Source organism: Hyperolius riggenbachi, chromosome 9 (genome assembly GCF_040937935.1).
Source record: "Hyperolius riggenbachi isolate aHypRig1 chromosome 9, aHypRig1.pri, whole genome shotgun sequence".
Lineage (NCBI taxonomy): Eukaryota > Metazoa > Chordata > Amphibia > Anura > Hyperoliidae > Hyperolius > Hyperolius riggenbachi.
The window spans coordinates 27,201,026-27,224,836 of record NC_090654.1 but is presented as its reverse complement, the minus strand read 5'-3'; the positions used below and the strand labels follow the sequence as shown (position 1 = coordinate 27,224,836).

Sequence of the window (23,811 nt, the reverse complement as noted above, 5' to 3'; positions counted from 1 at the left end):
CTGTTGGGGTAAGCGTATCGCCCCCCCTGTGCAGTCGCGATATTCGTAGAAGAGTAGATTAGTTCCCCCATGTAGCCTACGGGGGTAACGCATCTGCCCCGGGCTCCAGCCGGACCACCGGAGCCAACACTAGATATTCCGCTCCCGCTGGCTGCACGTGACGCAACACAAGTGGGCACTGAGCCTTACACGGAGGGTACAATGGGTATTTCACGAGAGAGTCGCACACCTGGCACAAGGGATGCATCTAATGGTGAGACAGCGGCATTTAGTGCCGCCATCCACTAAATGCGGACGATGGCGCTCTCCACACAGATGGAGGAGGGGCTAGAGAAGCAGCTCCCAGCCATAGGTAAGCAATGCCGCCAACCTTCAGCCCCCCAATGGCACACTGCATAATGGGGGGGTTCATGGTACAAATAAAAATGTATCCTGGGCGCTCAGTGCATCCCCTTTTCTTATACTACTGGGAGAAATAATTCATTAGGTAAACCGATGAGTGGAGTCTATTCACCTAATGGTGTGATGCAAATGACTGAATTTGTATGCTGTCTGTGAAACGCACATTGCGCTATTCGCATAGCTCGAGATTAGTGGCGGGCCGAAATGTCGCATCAAAATTTGCCGTTTTCCATCGTAATCGTAATGCGAAATTTACGTGAGAATGCGTAATCACGTGTGAACCGTAATTATGTATCGAAATTTCACATACCTTTGTAATTTCACGAAATTACTGTTCATTACGAAATTAGTCATTTAGTATCTTTTGATGCGTATTTTGATTGATGTACGCTTACAAATTTCCGCATGCGGACATGGTATTGTATAGACGCACATGCGCTGTTTAATGCGTATGTTTATATGCATTATAAGCATGATTATACGCATTAATATACAGTGTATAGTATGCGCATTGGCAAGTTTAACGCGGATTTTCAGACGTAACGCGTTGTTACGTTACGCAATTTGGTTTACAAGCGTAGTACCGTAGCCGTAATTACGTTATACCCGCAATTTCGTAAAATACTACGCAAAGTTTAATGCAAAGTTTTACGATGCAAAAAACTTCGCAAACTCGAAACAAAGTTGTTGTTTTTTTCCATTACGAGCACCACTGCTCCAGATACACATGCAATGTACATGCTGGGCATACAACGAGTTACACATACTATACAATGTACGTTACGTCGTTTGCATGACGCCCAGTGAAATCCACGTGCACTGTCATCAGATAAACAGATGTGAGATAAGCCATTAGATTAGTTTTGTGAATTAAACATAAAGTATCTTTCCTTGTTGCCCCTAAACATGGCACCCAGCCGACATCGCCCTCTGGACACCCTGCAAGGCTTACGGTGTACATGTTAAAGCCACACTCCGACCTTCTGCTACAGGCTGGATTGACAGTGGTCAGTTGCATAACGTGCGAGTTATGAGTGTAAACAGCAATTTAATATTATTATTTAGTATTTATATAGTGCTAACGTCTTCCGCAGCGATGTATGGAGTATATTGTCCTTCAGAGAAGCTCACAATCTAATCCCTACCGTAGTCATATGTCTATGTATGTATCGTGTAGTGGATGTATCAGTCTAGGGCCAATTTAGGGGGAAGCCAATTAACTTATCTGTATGTTTTTTTTCAATCTGTATCTGTATGTTATCTGCAGTGGAGCCCTGACTAATGGCCCATACTCACGAGGGACTTTTGTCGCCTCAACACGCGGCGCGCGCGTGTTGCGGCGACAGGTCGCCCGTGAGTATGGGCCGTCGCACGCGCGCGCGCCCCCGAACTGTCGCCCGTCGCTATGTCGCCATGCGATTGAAACTTTCAATCGCATGGCGACAGTCGCCGCTGCCCCCCCGCCGCAACTGTCGCTAGTCCGCGTGAGTACGCGGACTAGCGACAGCAACCTCCATTGAGGTTCACAGACCTTCCGGTGAGCTTCCGGCGGGGGGAGGAGGAACGTCAGCGACAGCTTCCGCCTTGCCGCTGGTCCCTCTTCCGCATGTGTACGCGGAGGGACCTGGCGAGAAGCTGTCGCCGGCCTGTCGCCCACACGCTCACGTGTGCTGGCGACAGGCGAGTTTTGCAGCCCGTGAGTACGGGCCTTAAAGGTACGTACAAACATCCAACTTTTTCGAACGACTTGTCGTTCAACTTGTCATCTGAACGACAAGTTGGACGTGTGTACACTGTCGAGCGAATGATAAAAGCTGGTTTGCTCGATCTGTTGGACAAACTGTAGTTCAAAGACTGTTATGCCGGGAATACACTCAATTATGCCGCTGGATCGATTCCTGCTCGCCCCCGCGCGCGATTTTCTTTATCTTCTTCTCGTTTTTCTTATATTTTTCAATTGTCCGGCCCGCGGTATCGAGCGGGGGATCAGACATGTCGGAAATTATCAATCGAGCCATCTAATGGCTCAATCGAGCGGTACCGGTTATTCCCAGCATTAGGTCCGTACATGTGTACAAATGACTTCTAGCCGTTTGTCCAACTAAAGGTGGCCATAGACTCGTTAGATTAGCAGCAGATAGATCATCAGATAGATTTCTGATCTATCTGATGTGTTTAGGAACATTTGTTTACTAGGAACAGATTTCCAATAGATTTCAGTATTGAATCTATTGAAAATCGATCTTGAGGCATTTTTTTGCCATCAGATTTCTATTAGGTTTAATGCAAAATGATAAGCAATCTGAACAGATCGACCTAGATTTTTCAGCATGTCAGATCGATTGAAATCGGCTGCAAATCAATCGGTCAATCGATTTCGATCGATCAGCCGCTAATCGGCTCAGTGTATGGGCCCCTTTATAGATGTTCAAACAACGAGTTGTTTGATCAGTCTTTTAATCTAGTCCATTGTTCTATCCAGTCCATTTTCCATTATCAAGTTGGTTAAACGACATGCAGATTGTAAATTAGCACTATCAGCCGTTTTGTTGGTCAGTGTGTACAGGACATCTGAACGACTTGTTGTTTGCACTACAAGTCGTTCAAACCACAAGCCTGCAGCCAGCCAATCACCATGCAGGGACTGAAGCCACAAGGTGATTGGCTGGCTGCAGGTCTACAGCAAACTAACTGAAGAAGTGAAGGAGCGATCGCCGGCGGGACAAGGTAATGTATGCATATGCACACATCCTCCCTCCAGCTAATGCTACTCCCTCCAGTGTGCTGCTGCCTCTCTCCCCCGCCGACCCCCGCTGCCTAAAACTAACCCCCTGCATTTTTTAAGACTTATAATGCTATTTAGCTTTTATAAGTGTAAGGCAACGCTAAATAGTTATATAATTGAAGTCAATGAGGCGCCAATTCTATTCCCCCGGTGCTGTGCGACATTTTTATCTGATCCGCTCCCAACTGTCCCTTTTTGAAGGGACAGTGCCTCTTTAGGAACCAAAACCCCCGTCCCTATTTCTTCCTAATTTGTCCCTCTTTCAAGAAGACTAATGTACTGTTCTGAGTCAATATATGTACAGTATATTTTTACAGAAAAATGTGCTTAATGGACTCTAAACTCTATGCCCATCGTTTAAATTGATATCTTTTTTATTATTTAGTATTTCTATAGCGCCGATATCTTCCGTAGCGCTGTACAGAGTACATATAGTCTTGTCACTAACTGTCCCTCAAAGAAACTCACAATCTAGTCCCTACTCCCTATTTTGTTTTCCAATGTTAAAATGAATGAAAACTAATGACAATAGAGCCAGTGTGGTTTTGAATAATAAAACTACATCTTTTGCTTCTGAATTCTTTGTGATGTGCATGGTGAAGGGGTGGGGGTGTGGTTAGAGATGTGGCAGGGGCGTGTCTTAAAACATCCCTTTTTCTTATCTCAAAATGTTGGGAGGTGTGAATGCCTATCATAGTATCAGCAATGCATAAACTTTGGTGCACACGTGTGGATAAGAGTAACACGTTTGTACTGGGCCATTTGATTTCTATCTTGTTTTCCGGCCTAATCCTCAGTGCTTGCACTCACAATTCCACGCTGATTCACAAAGCATGGCAGAAGCACCCGTCTGCTATTTAAATGCATGATAATAAATGAGTAATAATAATAATACAAAGGTGTGGGCGGCTGCGCTGACAGATTCCATAGAGTGATTCCCAAATGTTTCTCAAATTATATCCACTTGCTTATTAACTCACGGTTTATCCATCTTTTTAATCTGATATATCATGATCTCTCCTTATCGGTTTATCTCATGAGTTAGCTCTCCGTATAGTTTAGGTGCAAAATAAGAGTGCCCATACACAAACCTCCCAACTTTTTGAGATAAGAAAGAACACTTAAGCCACGCCCCTGCCACACCCCTAATCACGCCCCCGACGCATCCCTAGTCATGCATAACATAAACGTTACATAAGAAAAATATGTTTTATAATTCAAACTAGTCCTTTCTATCACCATTAGTTGTCCTTCATGTTAACCACTTAATGACATACAGACGTTTTAAAACGTCCTGCTGGAGCCTCTTAATGGCTCCAGGACGTTTTAAATAGTCATACACTGCTGCTGCAGCTGTGCGCGCTCCTGTGCACATGCGTGCGCTCCCGCATGCATTCCTGTGCACGTATGTGCGCTCCCGCATGCATTCCTGTGCACGTGAAAATAATGAAAAAACCCACCCAAAAGAAAAAATACACCTTTATTTCCAAATACTATACTGTCACCATACTTTGTACTAGGGACATAATTAAAATATTGTGATAACCAGGACAAATAGGCAGATACAATGTGTGGGTTTTTGTAACGATTGGTGTCAGCACACAGAGTATTTCTGATCATTGGTGATCTGCAGAATCACCAATAATACCAGTGTGACGCCGTCGATATGACATATCGAATGCGTCATGGAGTTACCAACGCTAGTTCTTCGCAAACCACCCAAACTGACAGTTTTTGGTTTAAATACACTTTTTTTTCCCTTCACCAAAGGGCTGGAGAAATCTTTTCATGGTCAGTTAATTAGCCTCCTGTTGAAAAGATTCTCTGCCAGCACAGGGGACCCCCTGAGGTGTTTATGACCTCATCCATCAGGTGAAGGGTAGATATCAGTTGACAGAAGCTCATAAATTGTAGCTTTCTCCAGCCTGATCGGCACCGACCCACCAGGAGTCCGACACCTAGCTGCCTTGTGGCCTGAGTTGAAAGGAGACAGGAATGATCCTTATCACGCCATCTGGGCACCCAAAGATTCAACCAAACTGTAGAAACTGTATTTAATAAATAGGCACAATTTGGTAATATTTCTGGTGTTCCCAAGATCGCAGTTCCCTCAAATTCACGGAGTTTATTAGATTCCACATGACACTGGTCCTGAGAGATTTTCAGCCCTCTGGATCTTTCGGAACCAGTGCCAGTAAGGTGAAAGGGGGGGACGGTGCTATTAGCGATCCAGACTCCTCGTGTTTGGTATTAGCAGATTCACACACTTACGCTGATTGTGAATATTCATTCGGGGTTCTTGATATTACCTACGGGCATGCTGAGAGCGGGCAAAATATGAATTGGCCCAAAACCTCTCCCTGCCTAAGGGGGCATTGCCTTATTCAAATTGCACAAGGCTGGACTTGTACGTGTCATAACTCCCCCCACCTACAGTGAGGAACAAAACTGACATGATCCAAAAGTCCAGGGTCCTTTACCTTCAATCTGATGCCTAGTAACATCCTGGCAGCCCGCAGGGACACGGGCCAACCTCCATCTTTGAATTTTCTAACAAAGGCCTGTTGGCCGCATGGCAACCGCCATTTTGGGACTTTCGCCAAAGACTTGCGATTGCCGCATGGACTACCAATAACGGTATTTGAACTGTATCTAATCAGACATCCTGTTCCTTTTCTTGCCTTCTCTCTGTCAATCAATCTGTTCTAAAATAAGCTGTGTGTATGTAGTTTAGAAATAAACTAACGATTTTATCGTTCAGTCTTGTGCCTGTTCTGGTCATCTGATTGCTGCTATAACGAATCTGCCCTCTGAAGAGTCAGTCATACTACCGCATTGTTTTATGATTTGCTTATAAATTGTTTGCTAGCTAGGTTGTAAATAACCGTTTCTTCCTTCTAGGATTAGCTAGTACCAGATTTCCTGTGCGAAATCGATAACGTTAGTTTCTCGATTGTAAATACAATTCGAGATTGCATCATATAGGGACCCAGTAACCTTTCTTTAACGTCACATTGCTCACAGTCTTTAAGCCGTCGGAAGTGACTATTCCCCGAACGGTGACTTGAGCGTGTTGAACGTGATGGGGCTGGCTACCGTATTATGATAGCGGGAGTCTCTTTCCTCCCTGAACTTGAGAGAGTGGTGGCAGTCTACTTTATTTACCCGATTTCCAGCGCGAAATCGATATTTTTAGTTTACTGATTGTATATACAATCAGAATTGTACATGTATGGGCACCTCCAACCAATCTTAACCGTTTACTACGCACACAGTGAATTTGCCTCCAGCAGTCTCTAGTGCATGAGACCTGCATGGCAACAGTGGCCTAGTAATACGGGATTGGTGGATGTTTGTCCCATTACATATTGTCGGCAGCTGCGCGACCAATTTTTATTGTCAGTCTGTTCACCGTACTTCCTGCGTATGCTAACGGGAGCAGATTAGACGGAATTGGCACGCTCTGTCGCCCTTTTCTTCTTACCTCTGACGATCCAGCAACCGGTCTCGTTGTCCGTCTGCGCCCGTACTTCCTGCGTACGCTAACGGGAGCAGATCTCGACGGGATCGCGGGGCTGGATTGTCACAACCAGTATAGCTTGACACAGGACACCCAGTGTGGTAAAGTGTTTGGTGCAACAGTAAGAAAGGTTATCTCCCGAGGAGCGGGACACCTGGAGGGTTAGTGTCACGAGTAGTACAGTAAGACTGATCACTCAAGGGATCCCTGATCACTCAAGGGATGAGTGACAGCCAGAAGGATCAGACAGGCCAGGTCGGCAACACACGAGTAGATAAAGTACAAAGACAGAAGGTCTTTCGGTAACCGGGTACAGGCAAGGTTGGCAACTGGTAGACAGATGGGCAGAGGTACCGAATCAGTAAACAGGAGAGTGGTCGGGAAAGCCAGAGATCATAACAGGTAACAGTATACAATATCCTAGTCTTAGGTGTGAGGTCCTTGGTCTCAACACCTGGGAACTAGTCTAGAGTATAACAGTAGCAACACAGCAACCTCCTAGTCTTTAGGTGTGAGGTCCTTGGTCTCAACACCTGGGAACTAGTCTAACAATACAATAGTACTTTAAAGGCTATCACCAGAATCTAAGTGTGAATTCCCAGCTCCGGCTGGTTCTAACACACTGTAAGATCTGACTGGGGTCTGAGTGCTCACACGTGAGTATTCGCAACGACAGACAACTTGCATCTGACAGGCAAGTCCTATATATACCCAGAGCGCTCCACAGGGCCGCCCCAGTCACTCAGCCAATCCGGAGCCTATCTGGGATCAGCTGATCGGCCTGATCAGCTGACTCCCCTTCTGCTGGGATAAAGTTCCTGTCGCCTGGCGCACGCGCGTAGCTCTCTATCTGTGTGCACTAGAAGGACCAAGCGAACCAGTGACATGTTGCTGCGCGGCAGAGGCCGCCAGGTGGAACGCGGAGATAGCCGCCCTGCCGCTTGTACGCGCGGCGATATCTTCGCTATTCATTACAGTTTTATGCACAGTAGCAGTGTTTATATTAAAACTATAGAGGATAAAATTGGAGAAATAGTGTATTTTGTCATTTTTTCCTTGTTTTCCCCTTTAAAATGCATAGAAAATAAAGTACCGGTAACTACTGAAAACAAATATCAACCCCAAAAAGCCCAATTGGTGGTGAAAAAAAACAAGATATAGATCATTTCATTGTGACTAGTAGTGATTAAGCTATTGGCAAATGAAAGAGATGAGCACTGAAAGGTGCGTTAGGGTAAAAACCCCTTTGGTGTGAAGTGGAAATAAGAAATATATCAATTTAAAGGATGGGAATAAAGTTTGGAGTAAATAAAACACATTTTTCAGGAAAAAAAGAAGCAAAAAACAAAACGCATATATTATATAGATCTGTTCATCAGTCCTGAAAGAGGGACAGGTGACGAGGAAAGAGGGTTGGGATAGAGGTGTAATTCTTGAGGGGGAAGGGAGGTTCAGCTACTCACCCTCCCTCCAAGACATGGCCCCTCCTCCATAACAAGAGAGGTGTGGTAGCTGCTCCTGTCACATGACCTCCACAACAGCAGGAAAAAATGGCGCACAGCTCTGCCTGACCATTATAGCGCTGTCATTCAATTTAATGTAAAACGCTGTATAGAGTTTTTTTTAATTGTGTCATTACGGTGCATGGCTGTTGTCATGCTGGAAGGAGGAAAATATGGTGTCGGGAAATTAAATGTTATAGCATAGTAGTAAGGAAATGGACTTAGACAATATTTTGTGCAGGTTTGAATCCAGTCAATGCAACTTTTTTATCATTAGTTGACAGAGATTCGCTGCTGTCTATCTAGTAATAAAACATTACAACTAAGCTTTTATTACTGGATAGACAGCAGCGCATCTCGATCAATTAATAGTAATAATAAGAAAAAGTAGCATTGATTGGATTCGAACCTGCACAAAACACTACCTTGGTCCAATTTCTTACCGCTGTGCTGTAACTATACTTCACTGTAATCAGCGAATTTCCCGGTGCCATAATTTCCTCCTTCTAGCTTGACAATGGCCTGGAAGAACGCTAAAGAGCGTTTTACATTATACCGGTGGGGGGGGGATTTTTGTGTGAGGAAGAATTCATACTTACACGGGGCTTCCTCATTCACCTGCTATTGGCCCTGGTAAACTGTCTTAGTCGCATCAGTCTGGCTCTTCTGCGCATGCGAATGGAGGCACCCGGGAGGATGGTGGTCATGGGACTGAAGGAAGCCTCAGGTAAGTAGGAATTCCTTTACCCCCCCCCCCCTCCCCAGGTTCTTTTTTTAATGCCTACCTGTATATGTTTTTGTATGCGTTTACCTGATAAAAACTGATTCCACTGCATTTCAGCGGCAACATTCACATCTTACGTGGTTTAAACATTGCCGTTGTGAAACATATCGCAGGAGAGACTTTGGTTTGCGCTCCTGCGCAGCCTCATGTGCTGTAGTGAGGAGGCTGTGAAGACCAGTATAAAAACCAATTACAAAATCCCGTGCCTGTGTGCGAATCCCCATGCGTTTCTGCATGCGGTTTACAGTCTGCATAATGTGTATAAAGCTTACTCTCTAATGTCCCCACCAAAGTCACTCAAATTACTTTTGTTTTAGGATCAGTTTGGTCACACAACAACGGGGGAGGAAATTGGAGGAATAGAAGGAAACGCATGCTGCGTTTCAACTAGGAGATAAAGTAGTGAGGCTTTTCCAAGTTTGTTCATGGCCATATTTAGGGGTTACTCCACTCAGAACTGAATCCACGTCTGGTGGTGGATGCTGTAGAGCTAATCTCTGCACGGACTTTGTATGTTCTCCTCGTGTCTGTGTGGGTTTCCTCTGGGCACTCTAGTTTCCTCCCACGTCCCAAAGGCATACAGATAAGTTAACTGGCTTTATCCTAAAAAAAATAAAATTCAATACAATTTGTCCTAGACTATGATAGGGATTAGATTGTGAGCTCCTCTGAGTACAGTCAGTGACATGGTTATGTACTCTGTAATGTGCCTGTAGTGTCCCTGACCTAGAGCCATCAATGATTTAGTATATAGGCATCAAGGGCGTAACAATAGACCCTGCGAAGGATCCACCGCAGGGGGGCCCAGAAGCCATAGGGAACCCCGTGGGGGTAATAGTGTGAGAGACTGACAATTAAGGGCATAGAGAGAATACTTTCTGCTCTCATACCATGATGTTATATTGACTGCATGTGTCCACCACACAGATAAGGAATTATACACACTTTGGAATTTGTACACTTTCCCTGCTCCCTAGAGTTTGTTAAAAAATCTCTCACAGTGCAGCAAAGATCTGATGACTTCATGTACAACGTCACAACAAAGGAGTCACAGGTTGAAAAAGAGTTGTAGACTGGCCCTTATTCAGCAATCCCTCAGAAGAGATTCATAGATTCTTATCACACACAGGCTAGTGACCTTATGGTGTCTTATTACTGGACACAGTGGAGTGGGTAAGATTGATGTCTGACTGTTGCTGCCACATTGAGAGCTTGTGTCTCATACTGAGTCCAAGATCCTGTAATAACAGTATCAATCAGTGACATTCTGAATGTTTTGCCAAAGTTACAGTGAATACTATATCTTATGTTCAGCATGTCGTTGTTCCTCTATATAGCATGTGCTCTCATGTAGTAAAATAATATGGCTGTATGTGTGTATGTACTGGAAGCAGAGCTGCAACGAGGGACTTGTCAGCTGCAAGGGGCTGGAGGAAGCCCTGGGTAAGTAGATCTAGGGGTAGCATGGATTGCCTGTCATTTACTTTAAGTCTAAGTGTTTTTATCTGCATGGGGAAAACACATTGGTCCTTAGTTTTCCTGTGCAGAAAGCGAGGGAGGTGGGGGGGCATCCAAAGTTTTGCAGGGGGGCCCCGTGATGTCTAGTTACGCCTCTGATAGGCATCCTTATACAATTTCTGTTTTAATGCTCTGAATATGATGTTGCCCCTGCATGGCAAGTGGCATATTGCCTGGCAGTCTTGCTGATCCTCTGCCTGTAAAGGTGCGTACACACGCACTATTGTAACAAACCACGGTACTACTGTCGGCAGAACGACTGCGCCGCGGGAGTGTCTGACGGACCCGTCGTTTGTTACAATAGTCCGTGTGTACGCACCTTAATGCTTGTAAGCCCCGTCTACACGGGGAGATGTGGAGGCGATCCAGCGTCTTGATTAGCCGCCGGATCGCCTCTTCCGCATCCCCGCACGTACCTGCCGTGTCCCCGCTCGCCGCGCATGTGTCGTATTCAATCCCCCGCTCGTCCCCGCCCGGTGCCGCTTATCTTCCCAGCCAGGTCAACATCTGCAAGGAGTTTGTATGTTCTCCCCTTGTCTGCGTGGGTTTCCTCTGGGCACTCCGGTTTCCTCCCACTTCACAAAAACATACAGATAAGTTAATTGGCTTCCCCCCTAAATTGTCCCTAGACTACAATACATACACTACACAATATACAGTATACATATGACTATGGTAGGGACTAGATTGTGAGCTCCTCCGAGGGACAGTTAGTGACAAGACTATATACTCTGTACAGCGCTGTGGGAGATGTCGGCGCTATATAAATACTAAATAATAATAATAATAATAATCTTCCACTCAATTCCCTGCCATTGTCCCCTCGTAGGAAACGAGCAGGGAATCGGCGGCTCACAGATCGGACCTGTCAGAACTTATCAATCGAGCTGCATCAGCGGCTCGATTGATAAGGAACTTCGCCGCCTCATCTACGCGTGTAGATGAGGCTTTAGCCATCGATCCTGAACAATCAAGCGGTGGATCAGGTGTTTCTGACTGAAGTCTGACTAGATTAGCTGCATGCTAATTTCAGGTGTGTGATCCAGACACTACTGATGTCAAAGAGATCAGCAGGACAGCCCGGCAACTGGTATTGTTTAAAAGGAATTAAAGGAAGCCTGAAGCGAGAAAAACCTTATATGATATAATGAATTGTTTGTGCAGTATGGATAATTAATAGAGCATTAGCAATGTTCTCCCCAGAATTTTTTCCAGCCGGGTGGCATGAAATAGTAGCTGGGTGGGGCGAGATGAGAGAATGCAGGGCCGGTGCTTCTCTGCACAAGTCTGCTTACAGCATAGGAGGAGGTGAGCCGATGACCGCCGGGTGCTCACCAAAACTACCCGGGTGGAGCACCCAGCTAAAAGGACCTGGGGAGAACACTGATTAGTAGGAAAGAAAAGAGTCTGTTTTATTTTCAGTTATATCGCTTTATTTATTTATTTTTTATAACATTGCATCATACTGTCATACTTGCAGTTTAGAAACCACACTCCAGCCCTTACGCTATAAAACAAAGCAGAAATAATAAACCTTTGAACTTTTCTGCAGTAAAACCTCATCTCAAGCTGTCTCTCGCGGTTTCTTGGCTGTTTATGTGCTTTAGAAAACAGGACTGTATTCGACCCAAGTGGATGGGAGAGCTCAGAGAAGCTCTTTTGCATAGATCATAAATTAAGTTTTTTTTAACGCTTCCTGTACTGAAAAACAATATAAGACTCTTTTCTTTGCTACTAATGTTTTGTTTGTTAGCTGTGCTACACATACAATTCATTATCTCCGAAGTTTATTTTCGCTTCAGATTTGCTTTAACCACTTAAGTCTATCTGGACGGATATATCCGTCTAGATAGATTACCTTGCTGCCACTGCGCCGGACGCGCACGCTCCCACCGCCTTCCGATAGCCCCGGGGTCAATGAATGGGAACATGGTTCCCATTCATCGATCTAAGTCCCTGGCAGAAAAAAACGGTCTTTCTGCACTAAAAAAAAAGTTTCCCGTCTTCCTAATGCTTCCTGGAAGCAAGAGCTTTCGCTTCCAGGACTTTTTGATTGTGGCCATCTTGTGGCCAAATAGTAAAACTACACTCACATGCATTTTTTTATTAAATAAACACATATTACATTTAAAGTTAACTGTTTTCCTCCATGTAATGATCTGCTCTGCTGTCTGCACAGGCAGACAGCTTTTTGACCATTTTTTAGGTCTGAGTGCTGCAGGTCTCTGGAAAAGAGACCTGTCTTCACTCTGCAACTTTCAGAGTTGCTGTTCTGGTGAGGAATTTGCATCCACTTGTCATGCAAATTGCTTAGCTGCTTCCTTTGATGGCTTGCAGTATAAATACCATTTCCTCCCAGAATTCCCTGCTGGTCATGAAGGTTTGTTCCTGCTAACTTGCCTAGAGTCTCAGCCCTCTGCTCATTGTAGGCTATTATTGCTAGTTTAGAGTAGTTATCCTTTGGGAGTTCTCCTTGCATTCCTATTTAGTGCAGTCAGGTTTGTGTTATAATTTGTACTGCCTATTCTGTCTTGTTTTGTCCTTGCGATTGCACTGTCACCAGCGGTTGGCGGTAGTGAATCGTTCTGTCTGTTTGGATCGCACTCGCCCTAGCGTTAGAGGCGGTGGATCTCTCTGTATTCTGTGTTGGAGTTTAACCTTGGCTGCAGTTGCTGCTGGTTACTCCTTCTGTCTGTCTTGTTGTGCGGATCGCACTCGCTCTTGCGGAAGAGCAGTGGATTCTTTCAGTCCTGTTCATGTGTACGGATCGCACTCGCTCTTGCGGAAGAGCAGTGGATCCAATCTGACTTGTTCATGTTGTCTGTTTGTCCGGACCAAATAAAATATCGCCACCATAAATTGTGATAGGGACATAATTTAAATGGTGTAATAACAGGGACAAATGAGCAAATAAAATAAATGGGTTTTAATTATGGTAGCATGTATTAATTTTAAACTATAATGGCCAAAAACAGAGAAATTTTTTTTTTCCATTTCTTTCTTAATCTTCCTGTTAAAATGGATTTATAATAAAATAATTCTTAGCAAAATGTATCACCCAAAGAAAGCCTAAATGGTGGCGGAAAAAACAAGATTTAGATCATTTCAGTGTGTTAAGTAGTGATAAAGTTAATGGGGAATGAATGGGAGGTGAAAGTTGCTCTGATGCATAAGGTGAAACAACACTGTAGGCTGAAGTGGTTAAATATGACAGCCTCTACATGCCTCTCAGTTCAGGTATACTGTAAGCCAGTGTCTTGATTTCAATCTCCTGTGATACCTGGCAGCAGCAGACAGGTTCCCTGCCAGTAAGCAGGGACTGGGATGGGTCAGTGATACAGGGGTGGAGGGAGCGGGGTGATGTGAAATTTTACAAATTCCTTTGCCTCACCAGGGACCTCTCAGCTCAGAGCAGAATGTAGCTGGATATTTGCTAAGCATTAAACATCTCCGCTGAGTTTGGCCTGTTTTCCAAAGACGGTTGAATTGCGCTCATGTTGAACAGTTCAGCCTCCTGTCTGCCGACCACCAGTGCAGCATTCGGTAAGGGCCTGTTCAGACTGTCAGCGTATGAAGCACGCGTATAAAATCAAAGAAACGCAAGTTGAAAAACGCATGCGTTTTTCTTGCGTTCTAATGCATTTTCTATTGCGTTTTGCGCACACGTGACCCAGGGAAAAAAAAAGAATTATGGGAACCGCAGAGGGAAACGTACGCTAAAAACGCAATAGTACGCGGTTTTTATACGCGTCCATAGACTTTATTGCGTCCGTTTCCATGCGTGACGCACAGAACTGCACGCAGCAATGCGGATAAGAAACGTATGCGTCACATACGCATACATGTGAACTAGCCCATTCAAAAGCATTAGGAGCCGTTTCTATGTGTTTTTGGTACCCGTACGCCTTCCCTGAAAACGGCTAGAAACGCGCATAGTCTGAACAGGCCCTAACACCGGAGTAGCAATAGCCATAGCAGCTGCTATGGGGCCTAGAGCATGCGGGGGGGGGCAGGTGGTACTTAAAGGAAACCTGAACCGAGTAAAATTATTTAAAATAAACACAGGATTTAACTGCAAATGAAGTTTTTCATAGTAATTATGAAAATGTAAGTAATTATTAAACTCAGGAAAGTGACTAATTCGTTGCAATTACTGATAATGCAAAGGCCCCCGCACGTGCTGTCTCTTTAAATGTATCAGGAGGCTCTACCTGCAGCCACTTCGAAGACAGGTGCTCTTTGTCAAGATGCACTTAGCAGTCACGCATGCTGAGACACTTGGTTTTGGGCCTTTCAAAATCTGATAATGCAAAAGTCCCTGCCTGTGCTGTCGCTTTAAATGTATCAGGAGGCTCTGGTTGGAAACACAATTTGTAGAATGGACTATTTTCCGCGTTACACACGAAATTCTGATTTGTTTCCATTACAAAAACTATCATAATTACGAAAAATGATCATAAGTACAAAATTCCGCATAAACAAAAGGTGAAATTTCACATAATTTTGCAAAATTACGATTTTTTTTTTACGGCCCTAATCGTAATTGTACGAAACGTAATTAGGTCATTACGCTCATCACTAAGTGTGACTGCATGAGAATGTACATTACCCAATTTACTCATATCCATAAGGTAGGGGCAGGTGGCATTGTTTGCTACTTCACCACCAAGGGGTTTTTACCCTAACGGCCCAGAGCAATATTCACCTGTCAGCACTCCTACCTCTCAATCGCTAATAACCTTAGCACTACTTGTCACAACGAAATGATCTATACATTGTTTTTTTGTTTTCGCCACCAATTAGGATTTCTTTGGGTGGCACATTATGCTAAGAATTATTTTTATTTTTAAGTGCATTTTAACGGGAATAATTAGAACAAAATGAAAAAAATATATTTTTCGGTTTTTGGCCATTATACAGGTACAGTATATCCCTGCGTATAAGACGACCCTCTCCCCAACATTTCCAGTTAAAATACAGAGTTTGGGATATACTCGCCATATAAGACTACCCCTCTTCCAACACACACCAAATAAAAATTTTAAAAAATCATATACTGGTGCCATGTATGAACAGATACTGGTGCTGTACTGTATGTGGTACCCAGTATATAACAGTATATAGGCGATTGACTGGTTGGATTGTTCAACTCTCTCTAACCCTAAGTAAATTTGTCTCCATTTATCAGAGCGGTATGGAAGAATACATTGCGCTGTGCCCATAAAACACGCCTCTTTCACCCTTCTGGCCCCGCCCTTGTATCCTATTTACCTCCTTCTCTACCTCTCAGATCTCGCACATGTGCGCCTGCACCGCTTTCCTACAGTCCTCAGCAGCGAGATCTGAGAGAGAGGCAGTAACCGGATAGAGTGTATCACGTGGCATCAATGACACCCGGCGTATAAGACGACCCCTGACTTTTCAGATGATTTTCAAGGGTTAAAAAGTAGTCTTATATGCCAGAATATACAGTAATTTTAAAATAAAGTGCTACCGTAATTAAAACTCACGCGTTTTATTTGCCCATTTCTCCCAGTTTTTATGTTTAACTTCTGCTTCTAGCACAATGTATGGCAACAGTATTTTTATTTGGAAAGAAAGGTGTATTTTTTCCAGTTTTGCGCACGACACTAACTACAAGCCCATATATGCAAATATAACAGTAATATACCATCGTGCCATACATATTAAAGTCCCTATTAAAGGGCACCAAGGGGAGGCAAGGGAAGGGGCATGAACACTGGGGGGGCATCAAAGTTTCGCAGGGGGCCCCTTGAATTGTCACACCACTATGCCACGCGTCAAAATTTGACGCATGGTGGTATTGCTTAGTGGCAAAAAATAAAAACCCCTAATTCATGTTGACTAATCCCGGCTGTGCTCAGTTGTAACTCCATAAGGGGGGCTGCCTCTCCAGTGCCCGTGCCAAACGCTAGTCAGACAGGTGCACGGGGGGTAGCCGACAACAAGTGGAAAATTCACCACCTTCAGCCTCCTGTGTAAAAGGGGAACATAAGTGTGTTTAACCACTTTCGTCTTTTGGACGTTGCTAATACGTCCAAAAGGCTGCTATTGCGATGCTGCGCGCTTCCGTGCCGCCGCCCGTTAGGCCGGAGACCAACAATGGTCCCAGTTCCTATTTATTAATCTAAGTCCCCGTTAAAAATACCGACAGCTTCTTTTAGAAGCCGCAATCTTTCTAAAGAAAAAAAAGTTTCCCGTCCTACCTTTACATCCTAAAAGTGAGAGCGCTCGCTAAGGGCCGGTTCACACTTGCGGTTCTCTGCCAAACGGTCCGGATGACCTGACCGGATCTGGACCGGATCCGGATCGGAACCGTACGGTTCTGATCCGGATCCGATCCGGATCTGGTCAGGTTGCATCAGGTGTTCATCAGGATGCGATCCGGATCCGTTTGGCAAAAGATAATAGAAACCGAATAAAAATGTTGGGGTCTGGGAGGTCAGCAGAAGGTGGACCTGTGGAATCAGGCCCTCCGCTGTTTAGCACTCACCTCCACCTCCGACATACTGCCAACATCTCCAGCACGTTTAAAGTCACTGCTGCTCCACTCCAAAATGCTTGCCCATGTGTCCCCATCCAAAATCGCCGCTACAATACGCATAGGAAGTGGGGTAGAACATCCGGATTTTTAGCCAGTGTATTGTGCGCTCTCCGGTTCTCATTGGTTTGTATTGGCTGGATGGTGCAGTCCGGCTCCGCTCCGGATACGGCTGCCGGAGGAGCCGGACCAAAAAATAGCGCATGTTGGGTCTTATGCCGGAGTCCGGATCCGGTCCGGACGAAACGGACGCATGTGAACGGACGCATAGGCTTTCATTGCTATGCCGTGCGTCCGTTCTGCATGCGGTCCGGCTCCGGCACGGCGATTCCGGACGGCGACCGCTAATGTGAACCGGGCCTTACAGGACTAAAAAACTAAAATTTGGACTGTGGCCATCTTGCGACCAAATAGTAAAACTACATCTACATACTTTTTTTTTTTTTTTTTTAATAAATACAATTTATTACATTTAAAATTAGCTGTTTACCCCCCACACTCCCAAAAATACCCTAATAAATTTTTAATTAAACAAATTAAAATAAAAAAAAACCAAATAGTTACCTAAGGGTCTGAACTTTTGCATGTGAAGAGGGAATATTACTATTTTTTGAATTATAAGTTTAAGTTGTAAATAATGATGGGCACAAAACTGTAAAAATGCCCCTTTATTTCCACATAAAATATTGGCGCCATGCATTGTGATAGAAACATTATTTAAATTGTGTAATAACCAGGACAAATGAGCAAATAAAACACATGGGTTTTAATTATGGTAGCATGTATTATTTTAAAGCTATAATGGCTGAAAACTGATAAATAATTATTTTTTTTAATATCCCCCTTAAAATGCATTTAGAAAAAAATTATTCTTAGCAAAATGTACCACCCAAAGAAACCCTAATTAGTGATGGAAAAAACAAGATCTAGATCAATTCATTGTGATAAGTAGTGATAAAGTTATTGGCGAATGAATGGAAGGTGAAAATTGCTTGGATGCATAAGGTGAAAAACGACTGAAGGCTGAAGTGGTTAAACTGTCTTTAAGCGAGACCCTGGCCAATAATGCCATTTACCATTGTATTTACTTCACAGAAAAAAAAAAAAAGCTTACCTGAATAAGTAAAAACCACTAGCATGAGAAAATAGGTTTTCTCACACTAGTGGTTAAATAACCTATTTTTCTCGCACCAGTAAAGAGTTCTTGAGGTTACATTAGAGTCTGTAATGACAGGGTCTGCTTGAATGAGATCGGATGTCGGGGGGGGTCCAGGGGTTGAATACATACCTGTCCTGATGTCTTTGGGGCACAGGCGACGCTCCGCCCCTCCTCCTTGGCAGTGTGGTGGCCATGTTTCCAAAGACTGCTTAAAGGGATACTGTAGGGGGGTCGGGGGAAAATGAGTTGAAGTTACCCGGGGCTTCTAATGGTCCCCCGCAGACATCCTGTGCCCGCGCCGCCACTCACCGATGCTCCGCCCCCCCCACCTCCGGTTCACTTCTGTAATTTCTGACTTTAAAGTCTGAAAACCACTGCGCCTGCATTGCCATGTCCTTGCTTCCCCTGATGTCACCAGGAGCGCACAGCGCAGGCACAGACCATACTGTGCAGTATGCTCCTGGTGCCATCAGCGGGAGCGAGGACACGGCAACGCAGGCGCAGTGGTTTTCAGACTTTAAAGTCTGAAATTCCAGAAGTAAAACAGAGGCGGGGCCTGAACATTGGGGAGTGGCTACGCGTGCACAGGATGTCTTTGGGGGACCATTAGAAGTCACGGGTAACTTCAACTCATTTTCCCCCGACCCCCCCTACAGTCTCCCTTTAAGGTCTTCAGAAACCTCCACCTGCATGATCGTGGCTTGTCCCCAACTTGGCTGCCACCAATCAGGCAGCAGCTGCCAAGCTGGGGGAGGGACGTGGCCACATAGCTGGGCATGGTCAGAGCCTCGGCAGGTAGTTTGAAAAAAAATTGCCAGGGCCCTTTCTGGAGAGAGAGGCACAGCAATGTCAGAACCGGTGAGTATTTAAAGGGGAACTGAAGGAAGAGGTATGAGGAGGCTGCCATATTTATTTCCTTTTAATCAATACCAGTTGCCTGGCAGCCCTGCTGGTCTATTTCTCTGCAGTAGTATCTGAATAACACCAGAGACAAGCATGCAGCTAATCTTGTCAGCTCTGACTTTAAAGTCTGAAACGCCTGATCTGCTGCATGCTTGTTCAGGGGCTATGGCTATTAGTATTAGAGGCAGAGGATCAGCAGGGCTGCCAGGCAACTGGTATTGCTTAAAAGAAAATAAACATGGCAGCCTCAATATACCTCTCTCTTCAGTTCCCCTTTAAACCCGCGACTTTTCCAAATATTCATTTAGACAGAGCTTATAACATTAAGTACTCCTTATAGAACCTATTTTTCTCATATTAGTGGTTAAAGGAGAACTGTAGTGAGAGGTATATGGAGGCTGCCATATTTATTTCCTTTTAAGCAATACCAGTTGCCTGGCTATTCAGCTAATGCTCTGCCTCTAATACTTTCAGCCATAGGCCCTGAACAAGCATGCAGCAGATCGGGTGTTTCTGACAAATTTAGACAGATATGACAAGATTAGCTGCATGCTGGTTTCTGGTGTGATTCAGACACTTCTTCTTTAGGCAAATAGACCATCAGGGCTGCCAGGCAACTGGTATTGCTTAAAAGGAAATAAATATGGCAGCCTCCATATCCCTCTCACTACAGTTCTCCTTTAAAGAGACTCTGTAATAACATTTTTAGCCTTATTTCTTCTATCCTATAAGTTCCTATACCTGTTCTAATGTGGTCTGGATTACTGCAGCCTTTTCTAGTTGCACTCTCTCTGTAATATATCTAATCTTCTTCTTTTTTTTGTCGACCCAGGGAGGAATGGGCTGCTTCTGTTGTGATAGGTGCAAGTTATGCACGCCCCCTGCAGGCTATGTGTGCTTTGTTTATTACTCACTCTCTGCTCTGTTTGTGAGGCTGAGGGGGGAGGGAGCTGCCTGTCACATGCTGTAAACACTGCCTAAAACTCTGGCGATTAAAAGCCAGAATCGCGGCGAAAACGGCAAAGAGGGTTCTAGGAGATCAGTGACTCAATTGGTATTTTTTTTTTTTATTGTACAAATCGGACAGTACAGATTCTCTTTAAAAGAACCTATTTATGTTTAGCAATTTGCAAGCGATCGGAAATGTATCGCAAAATGCAGAAAGTCAAATGTAGGGTGCAATGCTTGTATGTTATTAACCATGTGGTTAATGGGCTTAAGCTTTGAGCAGAAAGACTTCACATTATTTCACATGAGTAAAAGTGTTGACACTGCTTTGTGCCCTGGTTCACTGCTGGAGCTGGTGGGAGCAGAACAACGGACAGGTCTTCCTATGGACTAGTTCACACGTGCACCTGACCTGTATGAATGTTACGGTCAGCGAATACATTGCCATTCATCAGATGCCACGTATTCACTCCACGGTGCAGAAAACACTGGCAAGGACAGCTAGTGCGGTACAGCATATTTGTACTAGAGGGATACACTCTTGCTTCTCCTGGGTCACGGCTTCATCTGCTTAAGACAAAATGGCGGCACTTATTTTTGTATTAAGATTAATATTTAGTATTTATATAGCACCGAAATCTCCCGCAGCGCTGTACAGAGTACATAGTCATGTCACTAACTGTCCCTCAGAGGGGCTCACAATCTAATCCCTACCATAGTCCTATGTCTATGTACAGTATGTATCGTGTAGTGCATGGATCATAGTCTAGGGCCAATTTAGGGGGAAGCCAGTTAACTTTATCTGTATGTTTTTAGGAAGTGGGAGGAAACCAGAGTGTCCGAAAGAAACTCACACGGACACGGGGAGAACATATAAACTTTATGCAGAAAGTGCCCTAGCTGGGATTCGAACCGAGGACCCAGCTCTTTACAGAGTACATAGTCGTGTCTCCAGAGGCGCTCACAATTCTTACCATAGTCATAGTCTAATGTCCTACCATATTACTATTCTGTACTTATATAGCACTAACATCTTCTGCAGCAGTGCAGCACTTGACTGTCCTCAGAGGGTCTCACAATCTAATCCTGTCATAGTCTACTGTCCTACCATATTATTATTATGTATTTATATAGCACTGACACCTTCTGCAGCACATTACAGAGTACATAGTCATGTCACTGACTGTCCACAGAGGAGCTCACAATCTAATCCTACCATAGTCATAGTCTAATGTCCTACCATATTATCATTATGTATTCATATAGCACTGACATTACGCTTTACAGAGTACATAGTCATGTCACTGACTGTCCTTAGAGGAACTCACACTCTAATTCTACCATAGTCATATGTCCATCGTAGTTATGCTTTTAAACTGCTCCACAAGCAGCACAGTGTAAATAGGTTGCTGTGGCGCCCGTCTGTCATGTGACACAACGTGGGTGGCTGAAGTGACAGATTCCACACTCTTATTAAACTGGTTGCCATCAGTATTTACCCCACACTGTCCTGTTCTGGTTGCCATGCCGTAGCTCTATAATGGGGACAACACTGTCTGTTTGTCACATCTGTGTAAAACTGGCCAATCAGGTTTTCTTTGTGTTCAGCACAAAAAAAAAAAAAAAAAAAAAAAAAGGAGGTAAAGTGATCGCTCAACCTCTCCGGTATCTGTGCAGCAGCTGTGGGACATCAAACAGCTCAGCCGTTAAAGAGAACCAGAGATGAAGCACCCTCTTGTATTTTACCTTATAAATCAGTGGGAACATGACAGTAAACACCTAATCTGCTCTTTGTTTCATTGTTCTCTGTTTAATCTGACTGTTTTCATCTCTGATAAGAATCCCCGACTGAGCATTCAGGCTGCTCAGTCTAGCTTTGCTACGGAAAGATTATAGCTGAGTCTGTCTTCTGTGGTGTCTTTTCAAGCCCAAGCCTGCCCCCTTGTGGCTCTGCTATAATGACTCAGCTATAATCATTCCCAGCAAAGCCAGATTGAATGCTCAGTCCGGGATTCTTATCACAGCTGATAACAGACACTTTTAGCAGTGAGGATGAAACAGAAAGCATGGTAAGTGTTTTCTCTAATGTTCTTACTGATATATATGGTAAAATACACAAGGGTGCTTCGTCTCTGGTTCCCTTTAAGGGCAGAGAAGGAATATCCGCGCTCACTGTACAACTGTGCCTTCTTTATTAGGCAGGGAACATACTTGACTGTTTTCGCACGTGCTTTGTTTGCATAATATTTGTGTAATTTTGTGCTGACTTTAGCGTTGAATAGCAAAGTCCCCATACATGCTATTGATGCCAAAATTGCTACGTATGTTCATGAGAATAGCGGGTACAATTTTTAAAAAAATTTTTTTTCAAAAAGACCTTGTAGTTTTTGAGAAAATTGATTTTAAAGATGCAAAGGAAAAATGTTTTTTAGGCCTCTTTCACAATAGAACGTTGCGTTTCAGTGCGATGTTAGGTCGCACAACGTGGCCCTAACATAACGCATATTGACTTTAACTTGGACATTTTCTTTATGCGCTCTTGGTGCGCCGTTTTCGTTGCACAGTGTTGGAACGAAAACGGCACATGCATGTTACATTTAAAAAAAAAACATTACTGAGACTGTGCAACACAAGTAATGCAGCAGATTCATTGCTAAACGCACAACATGCAGCACTTTCTAAATATTGCTACACGTGTGCACTGTGAATTTCGCACAGAGTTAGTATTGCTGTGCGTTAGTCCGCGTTGAAACATTTTCTAACGCACGACTTTAACATCGCACTGTGAAAGAGGCCTCAAGTCAGAAAAATTACACTTTAAAAAACATTTTTTCCTCCTGCATTTTTAAAATCTTTTCAAAAATTACCGTACTTACTAAGGTCTTTTAAAAAAAATTTTTTTTTTTTTTACTTGTACCAACTAATCCTTAACATACATAGCAATTTTGGTGGCAATAGCCTTTATGGGAACTTTGCTAATCACAGCTAAAGTCGGCACAAAATTACACAAAACTTAAGTGAAAATTATGCAGAATTACAAATGATTATAATTACAGATGAAATGTATTATGATTCCCCCCCCCCCCCCCCCTAAATTTGGCATTACGATTTTGCATGCGCAATTACGTCTATGCAAAATTTGTGCTCATCAGTAGGGCCCAGCAGCTGACTCGGGGGGCCCTGGGCTATTGCCCAGTTTGCCCCATAGTAGCGCCGGCCATGGACAGCCTGTCCCCCCCCACAGAAATGTTCTGCTATCCTTATGCGCAGTGTTCTCGTTCTGCACCCGCCAGGCACATCTTGCTGCATGCAGTACAATAGATGACGCTAAAGAACCAATGCATGAAAACGTGGCTGAGGTGGCAGATTCTAAGCTCTCAGTAAACTGGTTGCCGTCAGTTTGTCCCCCGCTCTGTCCTGTCCTGTTTGCCATGCCGGCATTGTGAGACGGGGACAACATTGTCTGTCGCCTGGGTGGAAAAACTGGCCGTTCGGGTTTTGTTTGTGTTAAAAAGCAAAAACTCTAGAGAGACCCTGCAGCAAGAGAACCTGTGGCAGCTGAGAAATCCTGCAGGACAGGCGTGTGTTATTGTCCAGCTCAGAATAGCTCCGCACTGGAAGCAACTCAGAGGGAAACGTAATTTGGGGTCTGGCAATCGCGGGCCCGGCGGTGCTGTGCGCCAAGAGGCGCTTCACCACTTACAGACCTCAGCTATACAATAAAATTA

At 44.2% G+C, this 23,811-nt stretch overlaps 1 protein-coding gene across 1 annotated transcript in view; it reads left to right on the top strand.

Moving 5' to 3' along the window:
- The window catches only part of LOC137532091 (toll-like receptor 2), a 60,269-nt gene that overhangs the window by 6,181 nt on the left and 30,277 nt on the right, over positions 1-23,811 (top strand). The window lies entirely within an intron of this gene.